Here is an 18,386-nt window from a genome sequence, read left to right as displayed (position 1 = left end):
TATCACATATGCATATGAGATACATGAGGTGCATTCAAAAAGAAACTGAATTTTTGAAATAGTGCACCAACCAGCAGAGGGAGTTTGTTTTTTTATTTATTTTATTTATTTATTTATTTATCTCTTGTTCCAGTGATCCACGTTGTGACACTATCACAGGATATAGAACATGTCAATTTTACAAGCTTTTGGCCAGAATTTATGGTGATACATAAAACAAAACAAAAACAGTAAACGGTAACTTAGGTTCCACTACAAAAAAATACATTTTAGAGATAGATAGAGATTACAAAACAAAAAACAGTAAACAGTAACTTAGGTCCCACTACAAAATACATTTTAGAGATGGATAAAGATTACAAAATAATGTTACAGAGAAATAAATATTGCAAAATATATGTTTACAATAAAAATATTCGGTATTACAAATACAAATTTGGGCATACATTTGCAATTTACAACACAAGAAATGTTAAACACTGTAGTTCAGGAACTCTTCTAATGTATAAAATGGTCCTTGCAATAGGAACTGCGTTAAGGTTTTTTTAAACAGGAGATCATCATCTACCAAACACTTAATTCTTTGTGGCAGCTACTGAGTGCACATAGCAGCTGGTGTAGCCAACACTCTGCCATTTGTCACATTTTTCTCTTACTGTTAGCAAGTGAGCTACAGCTGCTGAAGTAAACATATTTACAAGCTGCTCATTGGATTAGTACGAAAGAGACAATGAAAGACTTCAAGAACAACATGCGTGTATGTGAAATATTGCGAAAACTTGGCAAAACTTTCATAGAAACATTGCAGTTGTTTAGCCAATCATGTAGGGAGGACTGTATAAATTACACACAGTGCCATGAGTGGTTTATGCATTTTCAACAGGTATGAATGTTGGTCAGTGATGATTCCAGGACTGGACAACATTCCACATCAGTAGACAATTACTGCATCAAGAGAGTTCATGCTGTGATTAATGGAAACCATCCTTTAATTGTTCCAGATGTTGCTGCCAAAGTGAACATGACTGTAGGCCTGAATTGAGGAAAACACGGACTTTGATGTTGCATCATGACAGTGCACCTGCTCATGTGTCACTCCTTGTCCACAGCTGTCCAGAAGGACATCATGTTCCTGTTGTGCCCCATTCACTATATTCTCTTGATCTGGTCTCAGCAGACTTTTTCCTGTTTGCAAGACTTGAGACTATGTTGAAAAGACAACATCGCCAAACCTAGAGGACAATCCAGACATCGTGATAAGAGACCTGTGCACCATCCAAAAGACACATTCCAGGAGGCTCTCCAAAAGTGGAAGAAATGATTGCCAGTAGAGAGGACCATTTTGAGGGAAACAGCACTTCAGATGTTTTACAATAAGCAATAAAGGTGTTATATCAGAAGATTATTTTCTTTGTGAAAACACCTTGTATGCTAAAACATCTTTTGACACAAATATATAATTTTTACATTTTACAAATTGTTCTTATTAGAGTTTGTATTTTCAGTAGATACTTTAGACAAGAAACAGTCTTACAATCTTTTGCAAAAATGTACAACAATATACTTTTCAAACTTTTGACTCACAGTTTGTTCTTCAAACACTTCACTAACACACTTTATTGTAGCTCAGTCTGCTCCTTGTTATAGTCAGTGGTCACACATGTAAAGAACAGACAAAATATTCTATTGTAATATGCCATTAAGTCTTGTGTCTATACCTGTAACAAAATGATTTTTCATTAAATACAACATCGCCATATATCAGAAATGTATGTAGCTATCAGTATAATATCATACAGAGAATTTACAATGAAAAGAATGGAAGCTGGTTTAGATATTCCAATGATCTGCTCTGAAACATGATCACTTAACTGTCTTTGAATTAAAATTAAATTAGTGCAGTTCTCAAAATTTATTTTCACGATAAAGGATGACAGCCAAAAACAGTTGCAGGACAAAAATTTTATTAAAATTCTTGACCAAGGTTTCGGTACATATAAATATACCTTCATCAGAAGTAAAAAATCTAAAATTACATCATGCAATGGAGATTAATAAAACAATTGTGCCAAAGGTGTCGTCAATAATTAAGACATCTTCTCCATTTGTACAACATGACTATAGGCACAGGGTCAAAGCGAACAGTTTAGCTCCATTACTTCGCCTATGAACTATCGAGACAAGAGTGTGAAAGCACTAAGCTTTATCGTGAAGAATTTCAACAGTTGCTGTTGCAGCCATGTTTAAAATCTTGAAAATTTATTTTATTTTGCAAAACCTATGTTTCAATTTTTGCTAACTTATGTTGGGGGACCTTTTTTATTCCTTATTCATGCAGATTGCTTATACGTACCTCATGTTTTTAGTAATAAAGTGAAAAAGACATATTTAATGAGACAAGATCCTATATGAAACAATTTTTTAAGTGACTCCTTGAATTTAAGGACATAAACCTAAATGGGAAAGAAATATGACCAAAAATTGGACAGAACCCAGACACAAAAGATGTAGATATGAGTGTACCAGAAAGGAAGAATGGTTAATCCAACTGGGGGAAAGGCACACCTCACAACATGGTGTGCTGACTTAATACTTAGTTAGTTAGTTAGTTTTGTGCTCCCTGGGTAATTTTGCATGATAGATTGTAATGAATTGGAATTAGTTACATAACATTCACATCACAAATTAATTTGTACATGTGGTAACATTCTTATCATTTATATTCCCCCCCCCCCCCCCCAAAAAAAAAAATAGATATACAGATGTCATGAGTTAGTAAGTCTAACCACTGCCTTTACAGTAATAGAAATTCTTCTACAGGATAGAAGGAGTTGTCAAGGAGAAACCTTCCCAGTTTGTTTTTAAATTTTACTTTGCTGTCTGTCAGACATTTTATATCACTGGATAAGTCATCAAATATTTTTGTCGCAGCATTGTGTGCCTCTTTTTAGGCGAAAGGCAACCTTAATGTGGCGTAATGAACCTCATTTTTCCTTCTGCTTATGTAATTATGTACATCATGGTTCCATTTGAACTTTAGCAGATTATTTACAACGAATTTCATTAGAGAATAAATATACTGTGAAGCAATAGTCAGAATGCCCAATTCCTTAAACATGTGTCTAAGAGATGATTGTGAGTTAGCACTTTATATTATCCTTATAGCACATTTTTGCACAATGAAGACTTTCTTTCTTAAAGATGAGTTATCCCTTAACATTATTACATATGACATTATTAATGAAAAAATGAAAAATATGTCACTTACGAATTTCTCTCTTCCCAAGAATTACAATATGCAAATGTGGCTAAACTAAGCTATTTCAGGAGTCCTAAAATGTATTTTCCCAATTCAAATTCATATCAATTTGGACACTTAAGAATATTGAAGCTTCCATCCTATTTATAATTTCCTTTCCATGTTTTACACTTCTCATTAGTGTAGTAGCCCTTGATCTGAAGAACTGAATATGTTGTGTCTTTTTGAAATTGATTGTGAGACCATTCACATATAAGCAGCCAATGATACTTTTAAGAACTTTGTTTATCATTGCTTCTGTTTCTGTATGTATGTTTGAATTGATTACAATCTAGTGTCATCAGCAGAAAGAACTAATTCTGCTTGTTGTATATTATATGGGAGATCATTTACGTACATGAGGAATAAAAGTGGCTCTAAGATTGAGCCTCGGGGAACCCCATATGTGATTTCTCTCAGTCAGAATTAGGTCCTGGACTATGTTGGTTGAAGTAGTAAGTACAACTTTCTGCATTATTTTGACTGGATATTAAATTATCTATTGATTGACTATATCACCAAACCCACAAAACTTGTATTTATTTATTTACATCATCGAGCTGATGACTTTTGCACACATCACACATAGATTGAGTAGACTGATATAAATAACACATACAGTAGTGGTACATACATTCATCTTAATATTCTAATTATGTTACATGTTTCAATGGGAGGCAAATAGATTACAATTCACTGAGTGAATATAAATATTTATATACTAAGAACGCTTTTCCCTGTGGAACAGCTTTGGTTAACAAGTTTTCAAAGCATGTGACCCTTGTTGAACCATATCTGCCCATAAAAAAGGACTATAGACGTTTATTTTGGTTTGTCCTCTGCCTGAAGTAGTTACCTTTACTTCTAGTATCACAATTATGTGTATCCGCACTTATTTACTTCATTTTTACTATTCAGAAAAATTTAATAAGTTTATACAAATACAAAGAATATATTGTTAAATATTTATGTTGGACAAAGGTTTCAAGACAATACTCTGTGGACTTCAGTCCACGCATTAACCTAATGGCTCTTTTCTGTAATACTAATATTCTATTCAGGTGCAGGTCTGCCACACAACCCGCAGTTCAATACCAGAATTAAGAAATGGATAAACTGTTTCATAATAAACAATTTTTAGTGTTTGACTTGGGACCATTTTTCTCAGCTGACTTATCAGATACAAGCTACTGCTGATTTTCTTACATACAGAGATAATGTGGTTTACCCAGTGGAGATTTTTGTCCTGTTGGACACCAAGGAATTTAATGTTATCTATTTCTGCTAATGTAATCCTGCAAATATTTTTTCTTTCAGCCTCTTTAGAAACAGTTGTTTTAACTGTTGATAACTGGGATTTACTGATGTGGGTGTTTAGACCTTCTGTCACACTCTTAGCTGCAGTTGAGTGTAACAACTGAAAGTCTTTCTCATGATTTAAGAGGGAGGCATCAGCAGCATAGGTTACTAGATGTGAGTGGAAGGGTTGTTTCATGTCATTGCCATAAACTAAGAAGAGAAAAGGACCAAGGACCAATCCGTGCAGTACCCTCTGGATAACTGTATTTTTAGTAGACTGGAAATCAATTACCTTATTATCTATTTTACGTGAAAGTTCAGTACACTATTTGTGATTTGTCAAGTATGTGGTCAGTAATTGCATAGATGAGTCCTTGATGTTGTAAGCCTTCGATTTCTTAATGAGTAACCCATGATTGACTGAGTCAAAGGCTTTGGAACAATATAAGAATATGCCTGCTATCTTTGTACCTTGATCTAAGAGGATTTGTGGAGAAATTCAGCAACTGCAGTAGTTCTGCAGCAATCTTTCCTAAAGCCATGCTGTGTTTCTGCTAAAAATTTGTTCTTTGTGAGATAAGCACAGAGCTGAGAAAGGATAACCATTTCAGAAACCTTACTGAAGGCAGGGATCAATGATACTGGGCGGTGGTTTGAAACCTATTTTGTACTCCCCTTCTTATTCACTGGTTTAACAATGCTTATTTCTACACTACTAGGATAAGTGTATGGGATTCTGGATACAGATAGTAATATACATAATAAACAATTCCCAAGTTTTCTATATACACATATATTTTACCATAAACACTGATACACATGAACATTGCATGAAGTACGAAGGCAGACTGAATTAAACATGGCAGCTTGTCAGAGCAGTTAATGTTCCAAAGATTGTAATTTGTGTGGTCAATGTGACCTATCGACACCGCACAGCCCCCCCCCCCCTCCATCCCTGTAGTACAGAGTATGGCCTATGTGCCCTGAGGGGGGGGATCATGTGGGTGTCAGCGTCGGCGTGAGTGGTGCGAGGCGGCAGGCGCACAACTGCAAGCTCCATTTCCATTGGGTCAGAGTGCAAAGCCGCAGTGGGTGGCTGCCAGTCCAACTAATAATCTGAAAATCAGTGGGGGGGGGGGGGGGGGGGGGGGAATGATGCATCAGCCAACTTGGGAGTAGCGGTATGGGAGAGGAGGCAGTGTGTGAGCATGCCTTCCCCAAAGGCATAGGGAGTCATCCGAAAAAATGAAAGCTTGAACACATGATGGGTCGCACTTTTGTGGGAGGGACAAGCTGTGCACTATCTTAACACTGAGTTCCTCAGTGAGGGTCGGGTCTGTGCTGTCCGTGAGCAGTACAAGCACTTGATTTTGTAACACCATAATCGACACATCGTCGACGCGGTCAGGTGGTACATTGCAGCACAAAACAAAGGACAGGGCATCTGCATCTCTATTACCTAAAATGTCTTCAAAACCTGTGAGTGGGGATGATGATGACATGCCTGAGGAACCCGTGAACTGCAGTGGTGACTCGTTGGATGGAGAAAACCCAACCGTTGGTTGAACAGACTTGTTAGCAGATTCATCAAAAGTACATGTGCTCAGGCAGTCTGACTTGGATGGCAGAGGGGTGTCGGAGTCTACGAAGGCAGGACTGAGCCTGTGTAGAGAAATAGCTTGTGGGCGATTTTTTATCATAATGTCGAACGTCATCTCACCCCTCTGGAGTACTTCGAAGGGGCTGAGGCAAGGGGGTTGTAAGGGTTGTGTGACAGAGCCATCCCTGAGCATGATGTGTGAGCAAGTGCTGAGTGTGGTCAGCACATTAGTGTCAGGTAGGGAATGGCTGACAGGTGGGTGTAGCCAGATGTTTCTAAAGTGTGCACGCATCCTACTGATAAAGTCAGGGAAGGAGGGGGAATCCCTGGGATCTTAGAGGAGAATTAGTTTCCCAGGTGAACCGGGTTTTTGCCAAAAATGAATTCAGAAATCACCGCATGTAAATCTGTTTTAAATGTAGAACGTAGGCCCAGCAACACCTAAGGAAGTGCCTCGGACCAGAGACAGTCGAGGGACCTGAGTGCAATTTTAAGGGTGCGGTGCCATCGTTCCACCAACCTGTTGCTTTGCAGGTGGTAGGCTGTTGTATGGATCTTTTTAATACTGCAAAGATTACAGAGAATTGTAAAAAGCGCAGATTCGAACTGTCGACCCTGGTCAGTTGTGATGGTGGACAAGCAACGAATCCTTTGGCCACAGTTTCTGCTGTGATGCTGGGTAAGGTGACAGCTTCCACCCAACGAGACATTTGGTCAATTGTAGACAGGATATACCTGTGGCCCTCCGATGGAGCAGGGGACTGATAAGGTATATATCTACATGACGGAAACGTCCCTTAGGGATGTCGAACGTGCCAAGTGGTGGAGAGGGGTGACGTCTTATTTTGTTCTGTTGACAGGAAATGCAGCTGTGTGCCCATGTTTGACAGTCCTGTTTCACATCTTTCCACATAAAACCCTCAGTGACGAGTGGTGGCTCAGATGCCGGGGTGGGTGAGATACTCACAAATTGTCAGAAACGATTTCAAAGTCTAACCTTTTACCTATTTTGTCACTCTCAAATTATTACCAAATATCATATAACATACACTGAAGGGCCAAAGAAACTGGTTCCCCTGCCTGATATCCTGTAGGGCCCCTGTAAGCACACAGAAGTGCCACAACATTATGTGACATGGACTCAACTAACGTCTGAAGTAGTGCTGAAAGGAACTGACACCATGAAACCTGCAGGGCTGTCCATGAATCCATAAGAGTATGAGGGGGATGAAGATCTCTTCTGAATAGTACGCTGCAAGGCATCCCAGATATACTCAATAATGTTCATGTCTGGGAAGTTTGGTGGCCAGCGGAAGTGTTTAAACTGAGAAGGGTGTTCCTGGAGCCACAATGTAGTAATTCTGGACATGTGGGGTATTGGAATCCACAATGAACATGAATTGGATGCAGGTAATCAGACAGGATGTACGTGTCACCTGTCAGAGTCATATCTAGATGTATCAGGGGTCCCATATCACTCCAACGGCACATGTCCCACACCATTACAGAGCTTCCACCAGCTTGAACAATCCCCTGCTGACATGCAAGGTCCACGGATTGATGAGGTTGTCTCCATACCCACACACGTCCATCCACTTAATACAATTTGAAACAAGACTCGTCTGATCAGGCAACATGTTTCCAGTGATCAACAGGCCAAAGTCAGTGTTGATGGGCCCAGGTGGGGCATAAACTTTGTGTCATGCAGTCATCAAGAGTTCACGAGTGGGCCTTCAGCTCTAAAAGCCCATATTGATAATGTTTCATTGAATAGTTGCATGCTGGCACTTGTTGGTGGTCCAGCACTGAAATCTGCAGCAATTTGTGGAAGGGTTGCACTTCTGTCATTTTGAATGATTCTCTTCAGTCGTCATTGGCCCTGTTCTCGCAGGATCTTTTTCCAGCTGCAGTGATGTCAGAGATTTGATGTTTTACTGGATTCCTGACATTCACAGTACACTTGTGAAATCATCATATGGGAAAATCCGCATTTCACCGCAACCTTGGAGATGCTTTGTCCCATCGCTCGTGCACCAACTATAAGCTCGGAGATGCTTTGTCCCATCGCTTGTGTGCCAACTATAACACCACTTTCACACTCACTTAAATCTTGATAACCTGCAATTGTAGCAGCAGTAACTGATCTAATAACTGCACCAGACACTTGTTGTCTTATATAGGCATCGCTGAATGCAGTGTTGTATTTTGCCTGTTTACATCTCTCTACTTTTGAATATGCATGCCTATAACATTTTCTTTGGCACTTCAGTGTATATGGGATAAGCAAAAGGATGGTACACATAACAGAGATTTTATCATATTAACATGACAGTAGAACTTGTATTTTATAAGAATGTCTGCATACTAATATTTATAAATCTGTCTTTAATAGGTGGAATATCATTGATTGGTAATGCCCTATGATGAAAATAAAACATCTTAGTCCATATAGGGTTATTTGATGTGTTTACAAATAAAATATACCAGAATACTTTAGAAAACAGGACATAATTAATGTGCTTAGTTAGGAACTTATCCCTTTTCTCATAACACCAACGAAATATCTTTGTAAGAACATTTTACAATGCCTTACCACCAAGTTTACCATTCCTACAGATGTTAAATAAAATTCAGACATTTTCAAGAAATCATATCCAGCTTAAGCTTTCATAAACAGCAATCATATAATCAAAGGCTAATACTCAACATCATTTTTCCTAACTTCTTTGTAGTCATTTCTCAGGATTTTCTAGAGCATATCATCATAAACAAAAGCACAATGCATTACAAAACAGAGCACCAATAATCCCTATTATTGCATTTCCTTAACATGTGTTAAAAAAACCTCATAAACTTTAGGTACTCATTATAGCTTACAGTATAATAAACCTTCATCTCTCACAGTATTTCATCTCAACATAAACCTCATCAACATCATAAAATATTTCACAGAACGTTATAATACCATCAATATGCCTCAAATAAAAAAACTGATCTGCATTGTAATTCTTGTATTCTGTTCATAATAGTACAACATGTTACACACCAAGAAAAAAATGTTAATCATTAATTTCACATAGGTCTGAAAAACAGCACTCTCCATTGTGCTTTTCCCTCACAAAGACACCACAGTAATAACTGAGCTGACAGCTTATAAATTTCCTACTTTTTCATCATCAAGACATTAGCATAACATTCATTTCCTCATAACCATCTTACAGATTTCAAATCCCACATTACGACATTCAGTTTATTACATACTGCAAAGAAAATTGTACTGAGAACTGAATAAATGTTCAAGAAGTGATTGAGACTTTCACTTAAAGTTTACTCTAAACACTGACAGATAACACTGTATAAAAAAAATAAACCAAGTACTTCTCATAAAATAACGTAATAAAATACAACTCATGACTTATTTACCCCATGTAGAAGAGTAACATAACACAAGCAAAAATAATAAGTTACTAGATTTAAATTGTTTGCACAAAATTGTATGAAAGACTGTAACTACATACTTCTTTGTATATGGTAGAAAATATCTTGTTTCTACAACATTCTTTTTTTGTGGAACAGATACATATAACTTCTTTTTCCTTTCCTTTCTGTTTTTGCTGCAACTATGTTGCTTTCCGAAATGAAAATTGTACCTTTTGCTTTATTATGTTATTACTGATAATAATTGTTACCATTTTGATTACTAGTAGTAGTAGTAGTAGTAGTTTATTCATCCAGAGACAATTTACATTGCATGGATTTTGTCAAAAAATACATAGTATATATATATATATATACACACATATAGGGTGAACAATACTATACAAAATACAGATGTGCATAGTGGACTACATAACATCAGACCACATTGAAATAGCATGTACAACTATGATTATTTACATTGATGTATGAGAAAGACTTTTTACATGGAATACACAGTTGACATTTAGATATAACACATACAATTCTAGCACTTTTGTACATATTATTTATTTAGATCATAGCAACAGTCAGATAAAAATTACTATTGGCACAGAGTACATCACTATAATTGTTTAGTATGAAGCTATTCCAGGTATTCTTTTACACTATAATAGCAGTTGGTCATTAAAAATATGAATACTGCTTCTTTAAATGAAGACAATTTTTTTATTTCTTTTATCTTTACCAGTAGTTTGTTATACAATCTGCTTCCTTGTATGTTTGTTTGTTTCTGCGCCAAAGCCTTGTTAACTCTTTTTATATGAATGTCATTGCACTTTCTTGTGTTGTAAGTATGTAGATCCGAGTTGGATTGGAAATTGTTAATATTTCGTTTTACATGAATTACGCTTTTCTGTATATAGAGGCATGGTAGGGGTAGAATATTCAGCTGTTTAAATAATTGCTTTGAAGGAGTTAGCCTTGAACTGTTGGTAATTATTCTAACAGCTCGTTTTTGTAGAGTGAAGATGGTTTTGAGATTTTTCTTACTATGACCCCAGAAGATGAGGCCATAGGTAATAGCAGAATGTATATAAGCAAAGTAAACAGCTCTGCTACATTCCCTACTACATACAAAGCTAATAACGCGTAAAGCAAAGCAAGCAGAGCTTAACTTACGCGAGAGATACAGGATATGGGATTTCCAGTCTAAATTTTCATCTATATGTACACCTAAGAATTTTGTGGTAGCAACTCTCACAATTTCCTTATTTTGTATTCTAAGATCTAGATCAGAGTGTGACTTTGCTTTCCTGTAATGGATATAATTAGTTTTAGAGATATTTATGGTTAATTTGTTCACTTCAAACCAATTTTGCAAATATTCTATAACTCTGGTTGCAGATGTTGGCAATACCCGGTTTATGTCAGTTACTACAATGTTTGTGTCATCCGCAAACAGGGTTATATGAGTACCATTTACTGGAATCTTGATATCATTTATGTAAAGAAGAAATAGGAGAGGTCCTAGAACACTCCCCTGTGGTACCCCTATTGGCACAGTCTGAATATCCGATCTGTAAACAATACTTTGGTTTTTACTGTTTGTTGTTGCAATTTCTACTACCTGTTTCCTATAATAGAGATATGACTGAAACCACTTTTTAGCTACTCCTCGTATACCGACATATTCTAATTTGTCTAGCAGGATATGATGTTGGACAGTATCGAATGCCTTTGAGAGGTCCAAATTTATTCCTATTGTACTGTTGTTCTTATCTACCCCCGTTACAATATTTTCAATGAATTGGGTGATGGCTGACTCTGTACTCATTCCTCTGCGAAAGCCGTGTTGGTTTACAGACAATAGATTGAATTTCTCGAGGTAATTTGTAATTCTGTTTTTCATGACTGTCTCTATTACTTTTGAAAATACCGATAATAAAGCTATTGGTCTATAGTTTCCCACTTCATGTATATTGCCCTTTTTATACAATGGTTTTACTTTTGCAATTTTTAATCGTTGTGGAAAGACACCTTCTGAAAATGATATGTTTATGATGTGTGAGAGTGGGTCTGATATAACACTAGCACATCTCATCATGTGAGGGAATATGGAATAGTTGGAGGTAAACAACTAGAATTCTCTCAGATACAGATTTACTCACACTTAGCTTCTACACAGATATAAGTCCGGAGGCTAACTGCTAGTGGTGGGCAGGAAATCGCGTATCTGTTAAGCCCGGTCCACACGCAACGATCTGTCTGCGCAGACATCGGCGCAGATGTCTGTACATGCAAAAGATCGCTGCAAATGTGGTGTGTTCACACGACACAAACCCCAATCTACTACTCGCCCGCCATCTGTCGGTGTAGAAAAGAAACATCAGCGACTACGCTCCCCGTAAACGTCAAAAATTTAATTCAGTTATTTTGAAATATAGAAATGGACGAAGTTCTGTTGTGGTCTGTGTTCGCAAATTGTGTTGCAAAAAAGCATTCAGACCAACCGTAGGAAACAGAGAAAGCGGTCAAATTGGTGTAGACAGTGGCTGCTAAAGCGAAAGTAGTTTTCTCACGTAAATTTACTGCGAGAGTTGCAGAGCGAACCTAACGACTGGCAAAATTATTTGCAGATGGATGTCGAAACTTATAATTATCTCTTAAAGCTTGTAACCCCTCATATGAGAAAAAGTACTTGTATGAGAAGTGCAATTTCTCCTCATGAACGGCTGGCGGTAACATTAAGATTCCTAGCAACAGGAAGGAGCTACAAGGATTTGGAATTTTCAACTGCAATATCGAAAAAAGCGTTGAGTGAAATAATACCCAACACATGTGAAGCTATTTACGCTGTCTTGAAGGATGAGTTCTTTTTATAACAGTAGTTAATTTTCTATTATGTTTTCACACAAATATATTCTTTTGAATAGACTTTTGATAAACGCATGTGAAATATATTGTTTTACATTACCTCGCGTTCCGTTTCCTCGCACATTGACACTCCAATTTCGTCTTCAATTGTACTCCTGCTTGGTCTTGGCGTTTCTTGATCAGTAAGAAAGCCAAGCAGATCAAAATACCATAACGTTGGCTGCTATACTTGATCTAATCCTTCACCAGATCTTCTAGATTTCTGAACTTTGGATAACTCTTTTCGGTAAACAGTTCGCAACCAATTTTTTTTTATTACAGTTTCTCTGTTTGCGAGGCGTCAACTGCCCGCAATTTTTCAAGTATAGCATTGTATGCTGCTGTCTTTTTGCCTCGGTCACTATATTCTTTACTTTTAATCTTCCACAAACATGGGTGGTTTCTGTATATTTCAATGAATTCACTTACAAACTCTCGAGAACACTGACGAGTATCAACCATTTTAAAGCCCTGTGCGCACAAATACAAACACTAGACTGAGCAAACAGCTGTTTCGCGCCAGATTTGCGGCGATCTCCTGTCCACACGCTCCAACTTGTCTGCGCAGATGTGGTTTAAACCCACAGATTTGAGAGGTTTCGCTCAAACCTCCAACTCCAACTTCCAGGTTTGCACACACCTAAGGTTGGTGCAAATCTTCTGTCCACACGCAACGATCTGTCTGCGCAGATGTGATGTGCGCAGACATTTGCGCAGACAGATCGTTGCGTGTGGACGGGCCTTTAGAAATCACAGTGACTGAGAAGTCACAGATATCACAGTAGCAACTTTACCATGGAGATAGAATAAGGGGAGATGGCGCTACAGACTTGCGCTGTACGTTGTTTTGAAGGCAGTGGGCGGGGCCTGCCGCCATCTTGGATCCCCCAAAACATTAGCAGACGAGTGTTTACAATTGCTTCTTGTTCGTTATTTATGTCGTGTGCACGTGATATTTGTTTTATATAGTAAATGTTACTCGGTTTTAGTGAACAACACAGCATAAGGAACGCAACTTCAAACGTTTTTCTGGTCTTAAATGCGTATTCGATACAGTAATACGTAAAAATATTACGCTTCTTGCCTCAGTACTGTAATTCCTTTTTGTTTATACACTTAGAATAACCGAGAAGAGACGTATGTGCTATGAAAGGCGTGCTTTTGTAATCCATTTCTATTCACTTTCATTGTGTTTGTGTCGATAATTGATAAAGCCAGAACTCCAAAAACAATGATTGATAGTTTAGAGGCACCGATTTGTATTCGTTGCATTTTCAAGTCAAATGCAAATTTTAAATGTTCACGTTTGCAAGAAACTTACCTTATTTCCTTTGGTGTCCCATAGATGTATGCAGGGATGATATAAACAAGCCAGCTGTCATGTCAACAAAGTGAAAAATATGTTAAATTACGAAGGAATAGAACTGAATTTAAGATTGTCAGGCCCATTGCAATTTCCACATCTGCTTTCTTTTTAAATTGTACCTACCAAATGACATTCAGCGTGGCAAAGAACAGAAATTTACAGGGTAATACGACAACACAGTGATTAATGTAATGATCTAAGCCTGGACTTCGATAGGGGACTTTGCTTTAACAAATTCGTAACCATTTAAGTACTTATAATTTAACCACTGTAACAGGTGTTCCACACATTTTACTGAAGATTTAATTAACTACATGTAGTTACATTAGTTTTATATTAAATTATTGCATTTTAAAACATTAGTCCCCATTTCTAGGATATTTCTTGCCAGGACTTTTCAGTTACTTCAGAATAACCACACAGTGAAAACCAAGTGTAATGCTCACTTCCAGACAGCTCTTCGCCTTGCATTGATAGAAATCTAAAGTTAAATCACAGAAATAAAATCATACTGTAAAACTTTACAGTGCATCAGAATTTCAAGTATATATAAGAAAATAGCGCTTAAATAAGTCCACTTACGAATGAAATGTGATTTGTTTAAACTTAAGACTACAATCAGAACGGTTAGTACACCCGTGAGCGACGCAAGCCCGGCATTTTTTATCAAAACACTTCACGACTACACGGAATCAAACCACCAGAAGCGAATGTTTTGGGGTAGCTAACATGGCGGACCTTCTCCTGGGTCGGCTTCAAGTTTGTGACGTCATGACAACTCTTCTTATTTTTACCTCCATGAACTTTACAGAATCTAACTGCGATTTCAGTCACAGTTAGCAGTCGCAAGTAGTATTTCACATTCAAAGACGTGAACCATCTATTGATCGAATTTAGCACTGCTTTCTGCGATTTCAGTGACAAGTCGCAACTAAGAGTCGCAAGTAGCATCTAAAAAGCGCGGTTAACAGTGGAATCTGTTGGCCAAAGTTCGTACCTCGTCCATCTCTGCGGTACGCTATGGAGTCCAACTGCGATTTCCGTGACAAGTCGCAACTAAGAGTCGCAAGTAGCAACTAAAAAGCGCAGTTAACAGTGCCATCTCTTGGCCGAAGTTCGTACTACGTCCATCTCTGCGATACGGTATCGAGTCTAACTGCGATTTCCGTGACAAGTCGCAACTAAGAGTCGCAAGTAGCAACTAGAAAGCGCGGTTAACAGTGCCATCTGTGGGTCAAAGTTTGTACTACGCCCATCTCTGCGATACACTATTGAGTCTACTGCGATTTCCGTGACAAGTCGCAACTAAGAGTCGCAAGTAGCAACTAAAAAGCGCAGTTAGCACTGCCATCTGTTGAGCAAAGTTCATACTACGCTATTCGCTACCGACTCAAACTGCGATTTCTGTGACAAATCGCAACTAAGAGTCGCAAGTAGCAACTAAAAAGCGCAGTTAACATACTTTTCCTAGTGCCATATGTTGACCGACGGACGTACTTCGTAATGAGAGCCTTGTGCCTCACGAGATCGATGTGCTATGTGTGCGTATGAAGGGCTTATTTCAATAGTGGTACAAGTCCATTTTTGTTCATTTTGAAACACAGAGTCGTAAAGTTAAATGAGCGCTGAAAAATCTGCAGTTGAGATACCAGAAATATTCAAGCATATGGCTTCTTGCTAGAGATGAACCTTCATTTATGTTTGCTTGGATCATTAATTTCAGAAGCATTATAGACAGAAAAGTGGAGGTAATGGACTTGTACCACTATTGCAATAAGCCTTTCATATTATATGACGACATGCACATTCAGCATCAGTTATGGTTGGTCAAATACTGCTGTGACTCTGAATGTATTATATTAATAAGAAGCAACATTGCCTTTTTCTCCTGAAAATATCAAGTAACGTAACAAATGTGTTTGATTCTGCTTTCAATATGACAGTTTTGGTTAATACTCCACATGCCTACAGGACTTTGCAATGTTAACACAGCAGAACTCAGACATCTGTATAAGTGTAGTGAAATGAAAACAGTCATATGAATGCCTCACTATTGTTCCGACACAGTTCAAGACTCGGGAGAAAAGTTTTACGCCTGGTGTTCTACATGGCAACTTCACACACAAGAACTTTTTGCCGACACTACTACCACCTACATAAGTAAGCTTTTCCTGTGTTACTTTCAAGTAACGCACTTAAGCTATTCCCGATTTAACTGGAAGATCTGTACTTCCCACTTTCACATCAAAAGCCTCAAAATGCATATTGTAGACTTCGGGATATGTTACAGGTCAGTGTCACACCAAGATTGTGGAGAAAGGGGGGGGGGGCGGCATGTCACTCTCCAACAAGTGTTTACCAATAAGTAAGTGGCGGAAAATTACGGGTATTGGACGGCTTAACATGTGGAAAATGAGATTTTTATTATTCACTCACTGTATTTAACATTTATTATGCCTTTAAAATCGCACAACAACTTCAGTAAAACACAGTTTAATCATTCACACACTTATTTCACAATTATTTCACTTTTAAACAGCAAATCCTCTAAGAGCTGTCTTGAATCTTCACGAATCTCTCTCAACAGCCTTGATGTGGTTAGATACGTACAGCAACCAGTAATCAGAGTGAGATCTGCGTCTGCAAAAACACAAGGATTATTAAACAATTTTTGCTGTCACTAATTACTAGCAATATAATTGACAGAGTAGATTGCTAATATTTGCTATAATGTAATTAAGTCCATCGAAACGCTTAGAAACTAACCTCTCGTCTGACAAAAACGGTCTAAAGATGCAGTGGCAAATTTCTTCAGATCTGCTGACAATGATCTTTTGAGTTATCACTTTACTGAGTGACTGAAATGTAGTTCAAATGCCTGTGAACAAAACAATATGTTAGAATTCATTTTCTAAACACGAACTATTTCGGTACTGTACGGCTACTTACACATTAATTACACTATTAATTTTGTGGCGGCGTTCGTAGGGACAAACAATTCGCTGTAGAAACGGCTTACGAAGTCACCGCCACACTTTTAATAGCGGGCCGACCGGTCCGCTGGAACAGTGAACAGAAAGATGAAAACCCAAACACTCTGATTAAATAAAAGTCGGTACTTATCTTCATTAACGAAGATACAGAAACACAGTAGTGAACTCCGTGTCTACAGAGATCTGTCTAGTTCGAGTCGGAGCGGCTAGGTCAGCGTCGGCTGACGACAAACAACAACTCTGCTGCGATGAACACACAACTGACTAGCCAGTACACAATTCGGTGGCGAGTATACAACTGAGCGGCGAATGCAGAACTGTCCTAGCGCTTGCGACTCCAGCGCTTAAGAAACCAGAAGCCAGCGGTGGCGCGCGCAGACTTGCGGCGATTTCCTGTCTCGCTGGCGCTGCTTATGCGGACGGCGTCCAGACTTTGATGCTGACAACCTTTTGGCAGCGGGCTCGGGTGGCATTACTGGCTAGGATATAACACTCCTCCCCCCCAAATCGCCGCACCGTCGTTGAATAATGACGTGGCGAGCGTCGACGGCGGGGGAGGGGTCTGGCCGCAGGTGTAGCAGAAGAGACCAGGGCGGAGACTGTTGTCGGTGGCAGTCCCCGGTCCGCACCCCAGCATTGGCTGCGCGGGGCCTCGGGAAACACCGACTGAAAACCGAGGTCAGGGTGCACGCCTGTGACCACGGGCGCAGCTTCTGGTACTGGACGCGACGGGGCGTCGGGACCCACGAAGAGAGGCAGCGTCTCCTGACGCTGCGTCGACGGCTGCTGAGTGGGCGCCGGACAAGGCGCTGTGGTGTCAGACTCCTTGGGGGTGCCCAAGGAAAGCGGCTGCAGGACAGGCTGCACAGCCACCGCTTGGGAAGCTGGGGGTCGACGTCCATCAGCTCCAAAGGCGGTGGCGACTGAAGAGGGACCACAGGCGCCGGAGCGACCACCTGGGGTGCTCCCGGATGAAGCTGCGCGGGAGGCATCAACGGGACGGGCTGTAGGCATGGTAGTGGCGACGGCTGCTGCTGCTGCCCTGGGGGCGGCAGCGAAGTCGGGAGGCGCGGCTGGAACCCGCCGCGGACCAAATCTGTGGACAAAGAACGAGCGGCAGAATCTGGGCGGCCAGCGCGGCGCAACTGGTTCTGATGCCTCCTGTGCACTCCAGTAGCTCCTTGAACAGTATAAAAACCGCGACCCTGGACACTTATCACGGTACCACGTTCCCAACGACGGCGACCGTGATAAACTCTGAAAAAAACGGCGTCGTTGCGCTGAAAACGCGTGCGATGCTCAGAAGCGGCGGGTTGATCCGGGGTGTGCAACAACCGCAGTAGGGTGCGATGACGACGGCCGTGGAGAAGCTCCGCAGGCGAAGGGCCGTCGCGTGGCGTGGTCCAGTACGACGACAGGAACGTGATGAGGGCCTGCTGACGAGAGTGCTTAGCACGAAGGCGGTCCATATGATCCTTGAATGTACGTACAAAACGT

General features: G+C 39.5%; 1 protein-coding gene across 1 annotated transcript in view; it reads left to right on the top strand.

Moving 5' to 3' along the window:
* LOC124794638 (juvenile hormone esterase-like) overlaps positions 1-1,482 on the top strand; it is a 516,675-nt gene extending 515,193 nt beyond the window's left edge. Inside the window, exon 13 of the mRNA XM_047258150.1 lies at positions 1,002-1,482. The gene's annotated coding sequence lies outside the window, so the exon portion shown is untranslated. The remainder of the gene's footprint in view (positions 1-1,001) is intronic.
* Positions 1,483-18,386: the final 16,904 nt, after the last annotated feature.

Source organism: Schistocerca piceifrons, chromosome 4 (assembly GCF_021461385.2).
Source record: "Schistocerca piceifrons isolate TAMUIC-IGC-003096 chromosome 4, iqSchPice1.1, whole genome shotgun sequence".
Lineage (NCBI taxonomy): Eukaryota > Metazoa > Arthropoda > Insecta > Orthoptera > Acrididae > Schistocerca > Schistocerca piceifrons.
Note: the sequence above shows the minus strand (reverse complement) of the source record. Positions and strands in the feature narration are given on the sequence as shown.